Source organism: Schistocerca americana, chromosome 6 (genome assembly GCF_021461395.2).
Source record: "Schistocerca americana isolate TAMUIC-IGC-003095 chromosome 6, iqSchAmer2.1, whole genome shotgun sequence".
NCBI classification, from domain to species: domain Eukaryota; kingdom Metazoa; phylum Arthropoda; class Insecta; order Orthoptera; family Acrididae; genus Schistocerca; species Schistocerca americana.
This window is the reverse complement of record NC_060124.1, coordinates 310,017,166-310,033,356: the sequence shown is the minus strand read 5'-3', so window position 1 is coordinate 310,033,356 and position 16,191 is coordinate 310,017,166.

Below are 16,191 nucleotides of genomic sequence, written 5' to 3'. Positions count from 1 at the left end.
CTAACGGTGTGCGGGACCGTAGCCCAGCTTCATGGAGACGGTTGCGAATGGTCCTCGCCGATACCCCAGGAGCAACAGTGTCCCTAATTTGCTGGGAAGTGGCGGTGCGGTCCCCTACGGCACTGCGTAGGATCCTACGGTCTTGGCGTGCATCCGTGCGTCGCTGCGGTCCGGTCCCAGGTCGACGGGCACGTGCACCTTCCGCCGACCACTGGCGACAACATCGATGTACTGTGGAGACCTCACGCTCCACGTGTTGAGCAATTCGGCGGTACGTCCACCCGGCCTCCCACATGCCCACTATACGCCCTCGCTCTAAGTCCGTCAACTGCACATACGGTTCACGTCCACGCTGTCGCGGCATGCTACCAGTGTTAAAGACTGCGATGGAGCTCCGTATGCCACGGCAAACTGGCTGACACTGACGGCGGCGGTGCACAAATGCTGCGCAGCTAGCGCCATTCGACGGCCAACACCGCGGTTCCTGGTGTGTCCGCTGTGCCGTGCGTGTGATCATTGCTTGTACAGCCCTCTCGCAGTGTCCGGAGCAAGTATGGTGGGTCTGACACACCGGTGTCAATGTGTTCTTTTTTCCATTTCCAGGAGTGTACATAAATGGTTTGGCAGACAGGGTGTGCAGCAATCTGCAGGTGTTTGCTTATGATGCGATGGTTTATGGTAAGTTGTCGAAATTGTGTGACTGTAGGAAGATATGACTTAGAAAAAAATTCCAGTTGGTGTGATGAATGGCAGCTAGCTGTAAATGTGGAAAAATGTAAATTAATGGAGATGAGTAGGAAGAGTAAACCTGTAATTTCGGATACAGTACTATTAGTGTCCTGCTTTACACAGTCACGTCGTTTAAATATCTGGGTGTAACATTACAAAGCAATATGAGATGGAATGAGCATGTGAGAACTATGGTAGGGAAGATGATTGGTCAACTTTGGTTTATTGGGAGAATTTTAACTGGTTCACCTGCAAAGGCGACTGCATATACGACGCTGGTGCGACCTATAGTAGGGGACTTTTAGAGTGTTTGGGATAAGTACCAGGTCAGATTGAAGGAAGAAATCGAAGCAATTCAGAGGTATGCTGCTAGATTTGTTACCAGTAGATTCAAACAGCATGTAAGTGGAGTTGCTTCAGGAACTCAAATGGGAATCCCTGGAGGGAAGGCAATGTTCTTTTCAAGAAACTCTATTGAGAAAATTTAGAGAAGCTGACTGCTGAAGAGTGTGCTGCCACCAACACACATTGCGTCTAATTACCACGAAGATAAGGTACAAGAAATTAGGACTGATGGGGAGGCAAACAGACTGTCATATTTCCCTTGCTCTATTTGGTAGTGGAACAAGAAAGGATACCAGGGTACCATCCACCAGGCACCGTATGGTGGCTTGTAGAGTATCTACGTAGATGTAGATGAATTACAGAACATGACATGACTTCTGAAGGAAAATGAGTGATTATCCTCGCTTTAAGAAACTTACATTATCACATGCATCTTACCAGATCGTGGCTAGGACGACAAAAAGTAAAGATGGCGGTTATAAGGGAATTATGTCAGACAAATGATGGATACTGCTTTACAAAGATAACTTAGTTACTTAACTTATTCCTCCAAACATTAAGTGTTGTGACTCTATGTTCATATACATGAGCCTTTTCTTCAACATAAATAACACACTTCATAGGTAGTCTATTACATTTTCTCTTGATTAAAAACAAATGCAGTGTTTTTGTCTGACCTTCAACATTTTCAATAATAAATGGCAACCAGTCTTTGACATCTTTAGAATTGGCCCACATTTGGATATCTTTTTCTTTTTCAGAACTTCCACCTTTAAATAGACCTAAGTATCTCTTCACTTGTTTTTTCCTCTTTTGTGTAATTTTCTTCATTCTGATTTTTCATCTTTCCTGAGGTTCCTCTTACTCTAGAGTATCTGTGATAATGCAACTTTGACATTTATGTCTATTATTTGTTACTTTATGTCTGTTTTTGTCACATGGCTCCTTTTTTTGTCATTTAGGCTAGAGGCTAATAGTGCATATGACCAGGTAGAAGAAATCGTTGGTTCATTAAAACAGCTTCCCCCACGGCACAATGAGTGAAACTGCCAGTATTTGTTTTACTTTGATTTCTAATCATTTTGAATCAGGAAAACGATAACACTTCGTGTTAAAACGCGAATTTTGTTACACAACACTATGTAGTAATTTTGGAAGTGTGAGTATGAAAAACTGTCATGGGCACACTGAGACACTACCTTACTCTGCCCTAAGGGCTGTATTTTTGAAGACAGTAAAAGCAATCTAACCATAATGTGTTATCATCATCAGATTACGAAATATACAGCTTGAAGTATTTGGATTGCAATCATATTTCGACTTCTGACTGATTTATGTTAATGCTGAGATATTTTAGTTTCAGATCTTCCACACAAAGTTTACTTTTTGTGACTTAAAAGAGATGGTATAATTTTATTGAAAGGAATCAACACTAACCATTCTGAGCAAGGTAGCTATGGACCTAAGTACTTCCTCCTACTGCCATTGAGGAATCAATATTGCAGATATAATACATGCAAAGGACATAGAAGTGTCTTAATGTGACCCATATCTCATGACATATCTCTCTGTGACCTATGACTCACTGTGATCCACTGTCCCCTATTTTTTTGTCACAAGTATTACAGATAATTTTGAATGTGTTGTGTAAGGTGTAGAGTTTGGTTTATAGCAATGTATCACATGTGAATTATTATAACTGTGTTATTCTTGAGCTTCTCCCGGCGTATTTGACAATCAAAATATCCACAAGTGTACTACCGGGCTACAGTGTCCAACGGGCACAATATTTCGGCGATCATACATGTCACCATCATCAGGTGAACTGACGGACTGAGCTCCTGTGAACGTGCCGGCACGGAGATCCGTACGCTATGGCTGCTCAGAGGGAACTGGGTTCGGTCGCGGCGGCGGCCGATTTAAATACCTTCCGCCCGCGGCGCGCTCCCTCCGCTGTCCGCGCCCCGCGCCACGGTCGCGCGGTGGAACAGATTGCGACGGCACGGGGGCAGGATATAGGGTTAAAGGTAAACCTAGCTAATTAGCCCAAATTGTTGGGAATCCCTACCATCTTTAACTGTAAATGAGACAATTATCAACTTGTCTCCTCCAGCAAAGAGTCTAGGAGTAATAATAGATGAAAGTCTAAACTGGACAGAGCATGTATCTGCAATGTGCAGGAAGGCATCAGCATCTTCCTATACCCTACAAAAACATATAGGTTTTCCCCTCCTAACCAGAAAAAGAAGCTTGTGCAAACATATGTACTTCGAATTATTGATTACAGCCATGTTTCTCAAGAAAGCTCATGGCACCTGTAACTTGCTATGAGGGCCTATGTCGTTATATCTATGGTGTTTGACTCTTTGAATATATTTCAACATCATCTGCACAGCTATCCTTGCTGTGTGCTGACAAACGCAGAGATTTCCATACCTTTGCCCTTCTACTGACTCATCTATGTACGCTGTACATCACATCTCTCGTCGACCTTAACGCTGTAGCCAGAACAACATGGAAGAAAAGCCCATTCCTATCACAGCAAAAACCTTTCTGTCCCACTCCATCGTTCAACCACTTTATCGAAATCCTTCTCAGTAGCAGAAGCCCGACTCTGGAATAACCTTTCACATTATGTTAGAGAACTAAACATCATCTCCAGCAGTGGCTAGCACACTGGACTCGCATTTGGGAGGACGACGGTTCAATCCCGTGTCTGGCCATCCTGATTTAGGTTTTCCGTGATTTCCCTAAATCGCTCCAGGCAAATGCCGGGATGGTTCCTTCGAAAGGGCGCGGCCGACTTCCTTTCCTAATCCAATGAGACCGATGCCCTCGCTCTCTGTTCTCCTCCCCCCCCCCCCCCCCCCAAATACAAACATCTCCAGCTTCAGAAGACAGTTAAAGGTGTATCTACCAAAGCAACAATAACGATTACCAATGTCCCTGTACGCACTCATCATCCTTGTACATCCATCGTTCAAACCATATCTTCCTCATTTCCCAGTATTCTTAACGTCCCTTTCGCCAGAAGTCACTGTATCAGAAAACATCTATACTGTAGTCCTATACATTCTTTTTATATCTATCACTATCAGTATTATTAGTATTGTCAGTATATTATTACTGTTGATATTTATTATTACTGTCACTGTAGTGGCAGCAGCAGTAGCACAAGTGCTACATTGGTACATAATCGATAGTATTTACTCACATTGTTACTATAAAAACTGAAATCATTGTAATACTATTTGTCATATTGAAACTGTTATTTCTTAGGTAACTATGATGCAAAGAAGGTATTGTATGTATGAAACCCTAGTCCAATATAAGAGAGAGCCTGATAGCCCTAATCTCATCAGGTTAAATAAATAAATAAAGTCAGTATTACCGACAGCATAAAACATTAAGAACAGGTAAACAAATAAGTCGTGCAAGTGGTGCTTCCTATACTTGTGCAGTAAACAGCAAAGCAAACATCTGTTGGAGTAAAATTCATTAGGGAAGTGGAGTCACAAAAAAGTGAGACATTTGAGCGTTTATATGAATGAGTCGTCGTCGTCGTCGGCTGATACTCGTATCCGAGTTTTCATTTCTCTCCTGAGATTTCCTTTGTCACGGTTCAGGCGTGGAAGTGTCGTTGATGGCTTAGCAATCCAATCCTAGCGTGGAACAGGCGGCCACAGACATTACAGCTGATGGAAGGTGGAGGACGTGGCTGAGCCTGGAGGAGTTTACGTCTCTGGCGTTTGTCATTCTCCATTCTTCGACGTTCCAGCTCAAAGTTTTGAAGAGCATTTGAGGTAACTGAGCGCCAGCGACTTCGGTCTTCTGCTATTGTGGACCAGTTACTCGGATCGATGTTCAAGTTTTTCAGATTTTTCTTGTACTGATCCTTATAACGTTTGAGAGGGGCACCTCGTGGCCTTTTACCTGTGCTCACTTCGCTGTACAGCATTTGGCGTGGAAGTCTGTCATTTTTCATCCGCTGGACATGTCCGACCCATCTGAGTTGATGCCCAATGATAAGAGCTTCCATGCTATGCATTTTTGCTCTCTCTAGAACAGCCGTGTTGGATATGAAGTCATCCCATTTTAGGTTCATGATATATCTTAGCTTCTGTTGGTTGAAGCGTTCTAGTTTCTTCAGATCGCAGCGATACAACGTCCAGGTTTCGCAACCATATAGCAGGGTGGAAATGACTACAGCTTTGTACACCATCAGTTTGGTGTACAGTGTTAGGTCTTTATTCAGGAAGACACGCTTTGTAAGACGACCAAATGCTACATGTGCAGCACGTATTCTATTCTCCACTTCTTTTCCAGATGAGCAGTTGGATGACAGTATGCTTCCCAGGTAGAGGAAATGGTCCACTTGTTCCAGGAGTGTATCATAGATGGATATGCTGAAGTCAGGAACGGAGGAGCCAGGAGTTGGCTGCGCCATCACCTTTGTCTTTGAAATATTGATGGTGAGACCAAATCGTTCGTACGCCCTGCTGAAGGAATCAACTGACAGCTGCAACTCTGCAGGTGAATGAGCTGGAGAGGCATTGTCATCAGCATACTGCAGCTCTGTCACACGAGTGGTACTGGTGAACCTTTTTGAATGGAGTCTGGACTGGTTGCATAATCCTCCATCAAATCTGTACTTTAGTTCTATTCCTGCATTGTTTACGGTTGTCTCGTAAAGCATAGCTGCCAGATACAATGCAAATAATGTAGGTGCAAGAACGCATCCTTGTTTAAGCCCACTTGTTATTGGGAATTCACCAGTCATTTCATTCTGGCAGAGGACCTGTCCAGTCATATCAACGTGGAGAGCTTCAATCAGGTCAACAAAATGTTCAGGGCAGCCGAAGCGTTTTAAGACCATCCACATGGCTTCTCTGGGAACTGTATCAAAGGCCTCTTCTAGATCGTAGAAAACAAGTAGTAAAGGCTTTTGCTGTTCTCTGCACTTCTATATGAATGAGTAGTGTCTGATGTTTTGGGCATGTCCGATAGAACAAACACCACACACTCATATAATTGATTCGCCTCCATGGGCTATAAATCTACGATGTTCAGTGCAGATGCATAAATACATTCAGCCTCCAGTGTCAATCTAAAATTAGCGAGCACAGAGGACATGGATGAGGACAGTGGTGAAGGTGGGAGTGTGGATCATCTGAGGAGCGAACCAGGATAGTCGGCGCATTTGTGACAAATGCTGTGTCCAGGTGGCGCCAGCAGTCAACGCAGCTGCCTTGTAAGCAGGAGATCCTGCTTGGAATCTCAGTGTGGCACACATTTTCACTCGTCACCACCAATTCCGCATAAAGTCTCGTTGCAACTGATGTCATCAGTTCCTTCCCTTTCCTTTCCCTTCTCCCCCTCCAATTTACATAGCTTTTAAGCGCCCCCAAAAGAACTTTCGGAGCAGCAGAACATTTTGGAAAAGAAGGGAACTGTCTCCAGAAAAACGGAATGAATGAACACCCTAACTTAGCACCCATCAACTGATGGGACATACCTTAGCCTACTTGGTCTGCTGTGCCAGCCTCCCACCCTGGTGGTGTACACTTCAAATCTGCAACTGTGCAGCTGCTCAGCCGCCATTACCTGTGTGGGCATCCTTCCTGCTCACTTCTAGTCGTGTGGGCAGACATTTCAGCTGTGAGACATCTTATCCAAGCTGGGTCCATCTTGTGCTTCTGCATGCCTCAGTGTGCCCACTCCTGAGCATTTAGTCAGTTAGTTAGTTTTTTACGTGTTCCATTGTTCAATCTCATGGTAACTATTATGATGTGGGACTTATCCAGTGCATAAGAAATACTCGCATGAATCAAGGTTTATTTTAAAAAAGCTTAAAATTTTTATTACTTGCCCTACTCCCTTAAATGGCACAAAATGCACATATTATACCTATAGATTTATTTATTCTTATTGTAGAATTCATCTGTGGTCTAGAAGGAGTTGTCAAGTAGATATGATTTCAATTTATTTTTAAAACCATTACTGCTGTCTGTCAGACATTTTATTGCATCTGGTAATTTATCGAAAAGTCTTACAGCAGAATGTCTAACTCCTTTCTGTGCCAAAGATAGGTTAAGTAAAGGATCATGTCAGTCTTTCTTCTTGTATTACAATCACGAATGTCACTGTTATTTTTAAACTGGTTCTTATTGTTGAGAACAAACTTCATTACTGAGTAAATGTACTGTGAGGCTGTTGTAAGAATTCCTAACCTTTCAAACAGATGCCTATAAGATGTGTGACTATGAACCCCATAAATTTTTCTAGTCATTATATATGGCGGTAGTATCTGTTGCCGAAAGAACAGTTACCGTAGATGACCATGCAGCTTTGCTAGAAATGAAATGATAATTAAATGGACACCCTAGCTGCAAACAGGCGTTGATGTACTTCATTGGGGACATGTTGAAAATGTGTGCCCCGACCGGGACTCGAACCCAGGATCTCCTGCTTACATGAGTATGATGGGCGAACATCTATTAGGTGCACTACGAATGTAGTGGTGTGGACATGTTGGGAATGTGGATCTCACTGGGAGTGTGCAAGGGATAAGTCCCTGCAGACGCACTATCCTCTGTGCCCATGGTGGCTCTGATGGATAGAGCGTCTGCCATGTAAGCAGGAGATCCCGGGTTCGAGTCCCGGTCGGGGCACACATTTTTAACATGTCCCAGATGAAGTACATCAACGCCTGTTTGCAGCTAGGGTGTACATTTAATTATCATTTTTTCTAGTCACTTTTTTTTTGAGCAGTGAATATTTTTGACTAAGTGTTGAGTTACCCCAAAATATTATTCTGTATGATATCAAAAAGTGAAAGTATGCAAAGTGTGTTAGCTTACTAATTTCTGTATCCTCAAAATTAGCAATTATTCTGATTGCAAAAGTTGCATAACCTAGTCTTTTTAGGAGATCCAAAATATGAATTTTGCAATTAAGTTTCCATAATATGTACACCCAAAAACTTACTATGCTCTACCCTGGCTACGACTTCTGTTGATGTGTTATATTTATCGAAGGAACTGTACTCCTTGCAGCAGAAAATTTAATGTACTGTGTTTTTTCAAAGTTCAAAGCAAGCCCATCTGCAGAAAATCAATTACTAACTTTCCCATAGACATTATTTGCATCATTTTCTATTGGAATTTCTTTTACTGGATTACTAATGAAGCTTGTATCATCAGCAAACAGTCAGTTTAGCTTCTTGTTTCAGTTAAGAAGGGAGGTCATTCACATATATCAAGAACAGAAGGGAATCTATGTTCGAGCCCTGTCGAACACCTAATGTAATTGCACTCCAGTTAGATAAAGTGGCAAACCTCCTTAAATCACTTAAACCATATAAAGAAACTTTTTGCTTCCTGTTCTGTAGATATGACTTAAACCATTCACAAACTGTTCTATTAATACCATAGAATTGTAATTTCTGTAACATAATGTCATGGTTCACACAATCTTATGCTTTGGCTAAGTTACAGAAAATTCCTATTGGTGTCACTTTCCTACTTAAAATCTCTATTATTTGAGCAGTGAAACTGTATGTTGCTGTCTCAGTGGAACATCATGTTTGAAAACTGAACTGTGATTTACTAAGTATCGCATCACTATTGAGATGGCTATCCACTCTTGAGTACATTACTCTTTCCACGATTTTTGAAAATGCTGTAAGTAAGGATATGGTCAGTAATTATTAATGTCTGTGGCGTCCTCTTTTTTTTTTTTTTAGAGAGAGGCCTGATAATAGAATATTTTAAGCTTTCTGGTAAAATACCTTGAGTTGGTGATGCATTACATATGTGACTCAGAACATCAGCTGTAACTGCTACACATAGTTTTAATATCTTGTTAGAGGCGTCATCTACTCCAACAGAACATTTATTTTTCAAAGATTTAATGATTTTCCTAAGTTCACAAGAGGTTGGTAGGTGAAAATTAATTTAAGATTTCTCAAGACTGGCTTTTCCATGTACTGCTTGGCTTTTTCTTTCGAACTATTCTTACCAATTTTTTCATTTACACTTAAGAAATGGTTGTTAAATACATTACTTATTTACTGTTGGTTAAAATAGTCTCATTATCTTTAATAGTAATACTATTTACCCCAGTGGTTACTTTTCCTGTCTCCCTTCTAACAACATTCCATACTGATTCGATTTTGTTGCCTGATATTCTGACAACTTTTCTCAGTATGTTACAATAATTTTTACTGTGTAAAATTACTTCTGGGTCTTTTCTAATTCTTGCTGTCTCATACAGTTTTCTTTTTCTTTCTGAAGACACTTTAATACCTGTAGTAGTTCAAGGTTTCTTTGAATATTGTTTGGTGTTACAATGGGTAATTTATTTGGGCAACAATGTTCAAAAATGGATATAAATTTATCAAGAAATATGCTGCATTTATCATTGGCATTTGGCTCATTATATAAATCTCCCCAATTAAGGTTTATTAAACTTTCTCTGGTGTGCTCTATAGGTACAAGGTTGAGCAAACTTACACTTTTACTTTATGGCTTCTGAACTGTACACAGTGCTAAGTTTTGTAAGTTGACCAATTGTGCATCATGGTCCTATAATCTATTTATCACAGGGAAAACATCCTTTTGTTGTACAAATAGGCCTACATTATCTATTAGAGTGCTATTGTCTTGAGCTACACATATAGGGAAACTGATCGCTGATTCTAAGTTATATGTCATTAATAATGCTTTTATTTCACTTTTCCTATAAGAATTGTTTAGGAAGTTTACATTGAAATCACCAAAGATTAATAACTTCTAGTTTTTGTCTGACATACAGCATAATAGGGAATCATACTTTTTATGAATAGCTCCCAATCTCCTAATGGGGGCCTATACACTGTTGGTAACATAAGCACTACATTATCTAGCTGTAGCTCACATGCACAAACTTCAAAGTGCTGATCGACACGAAGTTTGCTTACTTCTACAGCTTTGTGTTTATATCCTTGTTTTGTGTAAATGGTAACCCCTCCTTTATCCATGCTAGATCTGCACGTGTAAGATGCTAAATTATACTCATTTATACCGACACTTTCCATCCCCACAGTGACATGGTTTTCAGACAGACAAAGTATATCAATCTCATTCTTATTTTTGAGATCATCTAAGCACTCCAACAGCTCATCTACTTTATTTTTAATTCCCCTGATATTTTGATGAAGTAAGTTGATACTACCCTTAGCTTTATCCCTGTCTATTGTGCATGAAGCTTCTTTTATCCTATTTTTCTTGATTGTTGTCTGTCTTGACTTTTGCTTTAACCTAAAAAACTTGTCTGTCTGGGACCATTAACCACAGGGATCATCCCTTGTGTGATTGTGTCTCCACCCCCCTCCCCCTTAAAGTATTTGCTAATAGAGAAGCTAAATTATCTTCCACCTTCCTATTTAGGTGCAGGCCATGGTTAGTGTGTACCCATCTACCAATAGCAGCAACTCGAACAACACCGAGGCTGTCTCTAGACTGTGTAACGACCACTCTAGGCTGTCGCTCTTTGCTGGAGTCAGCGACCCTGCCAAGTTGTTGCTGTCGCCGTTTGATTGGCTGTGCGACGCCGCAAGCTGATGGGCCACCTGTTGGCGGACGCAGCACTTTGCAGGCCACATACAGCTTAAGTTCTGCGGACGTTTGGGTCTCCGTGCATCTTCACGACTGCTATAGTTTACTGAAAAATAAATGAATGTTTTACCAATGATGTTTTCCTGGCGATATGCCGGATGCTATCAGGCACCTACTCACTGCTTCACTGGTACCCTGTATTTGACACGGTGCCCCACTGTATGCTGTTAATGAAGGTACGTGTATATCAGACAGGTTCTCAGATATGTGAGCGGTTCGAAGACTTCTGAAGTAGTAGAACGCAGTACGTTGTCTTCAACGGAAACTGCTCATCAGAGACAAGGATATCGACAGGAATACCCCAGGGAAACGTGACAGGACCGCTATTAATACACAAGGACCACGAAGATACGATAAATTATGGCTTATATGGAGGCATACAGAGTGTCGTCCTTCCTTTCGCTCTATTTGCGAGTGAAACAGGTAGGGATATGAGTAGTAGTGGTAGAGGATACCCTCCCCCACGCACCGTACGGTTTTTGCGGAGTATGTGTGTAGATGCAGATGTACATGCCCAGGATGGTGAACTACTGGCCTAGTGACCTCTGTGGAGCCACTTCCATACGCACCATAGAGGCCCTCTATCACAATCCACCATGGTTTATTTCAGAGATTCGATTAAAGTTGTCTCTCCTCTAGGCTTTCTTTTTGCGAAGTTTCATAAATTCTTATCTAGAAGCGCTCTTCAAAAAGTAAGTTACACATTGTTAAGGTAGACCAAGTATCTTGTATTAAATGTTGCACTACTAAGTGTTACAGATAAATGACACTGTTATTTAACGTAAGTCAGCAAGTCTCTATAAACTGAGATCGGAACTTAGTGCCAATAGTTCAGTTCCTTGACGATAGGAATTCGCTTCTTGGTCACGGAGTCATCTGAGAAGTGCTATTGAGCATGCTCATCGTCAGAAAATCTGCGACGGCTTCGAATCAGTCTGTAGATTGCCTGGACATTGTCGTCTGTAGCCGTTGTCGATGGCTTTCCTTCCTGAAAAGCACCAACACATCTATCTGTGAGGCCTTGGTCAAGTTGTTGGCACCATTTCACTACAGCTCGACGCGACGTTGCATTTGGTCCACATACAGCCAGAATTTCGTGATGAATATATGTGTTGGCTTGAACATGAACCTTTCCAAAACAAAAGTAATATCCAACAAATGGGTCCCAGCTGGAGATGTGAAAGTCAAGGACAGTCTACTAGAAGAGGTCAGTGAATATGTCTACCTTGGCCAGATTATAAATATGAAGGAAGACATAAGGCCAGAAATCTATCGACGCATCAAGCTTGGCTGGCAAGCATTTGGGAAGAATTCAAAAGTATTCAGATAAAAAATGCCTGTAAATCTGAAGAAAGCAGTATTTGATCAATGCATTCTTCCTATGATGACGTATGGCTGCGAGACATGGACACTGAACTCATTCACAAAAGGGAAACTTAGGACAGCACAGAGAGCCATGGAGGGATCAATGCTGGGCTATACAAGAAAGGACAGGAAAAGGGCAGATGACATCCGGCCTGTGACGATGGTTAATGACATCTTAGAGAGAGTAGGTTTCCTTGAAATTGCAGTGGACTGGCCACGTTGCAAGAAGAAAAGACAACAGATGGACGAAGCTAGTACTGGAGTGGTGTCCGAGAGAGCACCGGAGGCCTAGAGGAAGACCACCAGACAGATGGGACAAAGACATCAAGAAGATCGCTGGTAACACCTGGCAGAGAACTGCCCAAGACCGTCCCACTTGGAGAAGACTTCTGAAAGCCTACCTGAATCCACGACTCGAAGAGGCCACATCATCTAATGATTGAATTGGCTGATGATGATGATGATGATGATGATATGTGTAATTTAGACGTGTTGCCCGTAAGAATCGCACTATGATGCGACTGCAAATTATACAGGAGCATAACTGCAGCTGTGGGAAACCGAGAACATACACTGAGGTGACAAAAGTCATGGGATACCTCCTAATATGGTGTCGGACCGCCTTTTGCCCGGCGTAGTGAATGATCTCGACGTGGTACGAACTCAATTAGTCGTTGGAAGTACGCTACTAAAATACTGAGCCATGCTGCCCCTACAGCCGAACATAATTGCGAAAGTGTTGCAGGTGCAGAATTTTATACACGCACTGGCCTCTCGATTATGTACCATAAATGTTCGATGAGATTCGTTACGGGCGATCTGGGTGACCAACTCATTCACTCGAATTCTCCAGAATGTTCTTCAAATCAATCGCGAACAATTCTGGCCCAGAGACATGCCGCACTGTCATCCATAAGAAATCAGTCATTGTTTAGAAACGTGAAGTCCACGAATGGTTGCAAACGGTCTCCAAGTAGCCGAACATAACCATTTCCAGTCAGTGATCGGTTCAGATGGACCTGAGGGTCCAGTCCACATTATTATGGAGCCAGCACCAGCTTGCACAGTACTTCGTTGACAACGTGGGTCCATGGCTTCGTGGATCTGCGCCACACTCGAACCCTGCTACCAGCTTTTAATAACTGAAATCGGGACTCATCTGACGAAGGCACGGTTTTCCAGTCGTCTAGAATCGAACCGATGTGGTCACGAGCCCAGAGAGGCTCTACAGGCGATGTTGTGCTATTATCAAAGGTACTCGTGTCGGTCGTCTGCTGCCAAAGCCCATTAGCGCTACATGACGCCGCTCTCTCCTAACGGAAACGTTCGTCATACGTCCCACATTGATTCCTGCGATTCTTTCACGAAATGTTGCTTGCCACTGATAACCCTACGGAAATGCCGCTGCTCCGGGTCGTTAAGTGAAGGCCGTTGGCCACTGCGTTTTCCGTGATGAGAAGTAACGCCTGAAATTTGATATTCTCGGCACACTCTTGACACTGTGGATCTCGGAATATTGGATTCCCTAACGACTTTCGAAACATAGTAGGCCATGCGTCTAGCTCCAACTACGTTCCGCGTGCAAAATCTGTGAATTCCCATCGTGCGGCCATAACTTTGAAAACCTTTTCACATGAATCACCTGAGTGCAAATGACATCACCGTCAATGCACTGTCTTTTTATACTTTGTGTACCGCCATCTGTATGTATGCATATCGCTGTCCCTTGACTTTTGACACCTCATATTCTCTTCCGACAATGCGTCACACTTGTTTTGCAGTGGTCTTAGCGTAAGACAACGCGTGTAACTTACGTTTTGAGATCCCCTTGTCTTATAGAGTCAGAATCACAGTTTGTTATATACTATCTGTGTAGTAATATTGCATTTTTCTCAAGCAATTTTTACTTGAGCAAAATATCGTGCAAAACTTAAACGCCTTAGGGATAACAACAATGCAGTGTGTAGTTTTCTATGTACAGCTGTTATCACCTAAGCATGAAGCACTTACAAAATTCTTGTTTGATAGCTATCAACCCACACACGCATATGACAACAAATTAATGCCTGAGTTTTGTATATATATATCTGTATTTATGTCATGAACTTCCTGCAAAAACAACAAACATTTTTTCACGAATATAATGTACCCAGTATTGTAGTTTTTGGTCTAGCAATTAAACAGTTGTTAAACACCGATTTTTTTTTAAAAAAAAGCAAACCGTACTTGTCTGATTAAATTTTCACGCTTCTTATTACTTGCTTATCTTTATTAATTTATTTTTTACGATTAACAGATTCAGAAGGATGTAGGTTGCAGTAGGTACTGGGAGATAAAGAAGCTTGCACAGGATAGAGTAGCATGCAGTGCTGCATCAAACCAGTCTCTGGACTGAAGACCACAACAACAACAACGATACACTAAACACAAGTAACTGTCCTCGAACGAGACGTGAAAGCGTTCTAGGATGAGGAGCTAGTCGAGTTTTGTGACGTCACAGTGAGGAATAACTCGTTCCACAGCATTCCGAACGACTGAATAAGACCTGTCAGATTTTTGTTTCGAGGGGAGGAACGTGGCCAATGAGATGCAAGATTGCGTTCTACGTCACAAGCAGATCTTAGAAGATTATAGCACTTGCAGCTGAAGTCCATATTTCGTGGGTTTTACATTATAACTAAAGTGCTATGAATATATGATCCTTCAAAGAACCATCACATTGGGAAACTCTCGAAAACGCGTCATTCTAAAACGACGTGTTGTAATAAAATGACAGGAAATGTCATATTTGTGGTTGAATAATTTTCGTGTTATAATTTGTGTGATATAAAAGCATGCAATTCCAAGCATTGGCACATTGAAGCTCTGTCGAAATTAAATGCCAGTTAATGATGTACATGAAAGACATAGATGTACATCATACCAGCCTACCACAGCGAAGTGAATAGAGGCATGGAGCTGTAAAGTCGAATGTAGTTAGTTCGCGTTTTTTCTCAGGAGTGAGTTTGTTCGAGTTTAGCATCATACCAGGGAACACAGGCAAACGAGTTGAAAGGTTTCTCTCTATGTCACTGCCTGATTAAATCATAATTAAGTTTTTATTTATTTATTAACCCAAAAAACTATCCATATTGTGAGATATAGAATTCTGTTATAAATATTGTGTATGTTACACAATCAGCACACAGATATGTACATTAGCACATCTGTGCACACACACACACACACACACACACACACACACACACACACACACACACACACACAAACAAACATTAACGTACACAAACACACACTCTCACATATGTACACACTTTTACATGAAGTACAGAAAATTCAGTGGTAACATTGCACCAACTCTACCATCTGGTGAGCAAGATATATGAGACAGGCGAAATACCCTCAGACTTCAAGAAGAATGTAATAATTCCAATCCAAAAAAAGCAGGTGTTGACAGATATGAAAATTACCGAACTATCAGTTTAATAAGTCACAGCTGCAAAATACTAACGCGAATTCTTTACAGACGAATGGAAAAACTGGTAGAAGCCGACCTCGGGGAAGATCTGGATTCCGTAGAAATGTTAGAACACGCGAGGCAATACTGACCCTACGACTTGTCTTAATCTTAAAAGATAGATTAAGGAATGGCAAACCTACGTTTCTAGCATTTGTAGACTTAGAGAAAGCTTTTGACAATGTTGACTGGAATACTCTCTTTCAAATTCCGAAGGTAGCAGGGGGAAATACAGGGAGCGAAAGGCTATTTACAATTTGTACAGAAACCAGATGGCAGTTATAGGAGTCGACGAGCATGAAAGGGAAGCAGTGGTTGGGAAGGGAGTGAGACAGGATTGTAGCCTATCCTCGATGTTATTTAATCTGTATATTGAGCAAGCAGTAAAGGAAACAAAAGAAAATTCGGCGTAGGAATTAAAATCCATGGAGAAGAAATAAAAACTTTGAGGTTCGCCGATGACATTGTAATTCTGTCAGAGAAGGACTTGGAAGAGCAGTTGAACGGAATGGACAGTGTCTTGAAAGGAGAATGTGAGATGAACATCAACAAAAGCAAAACGAGGATAATGGAATGTAG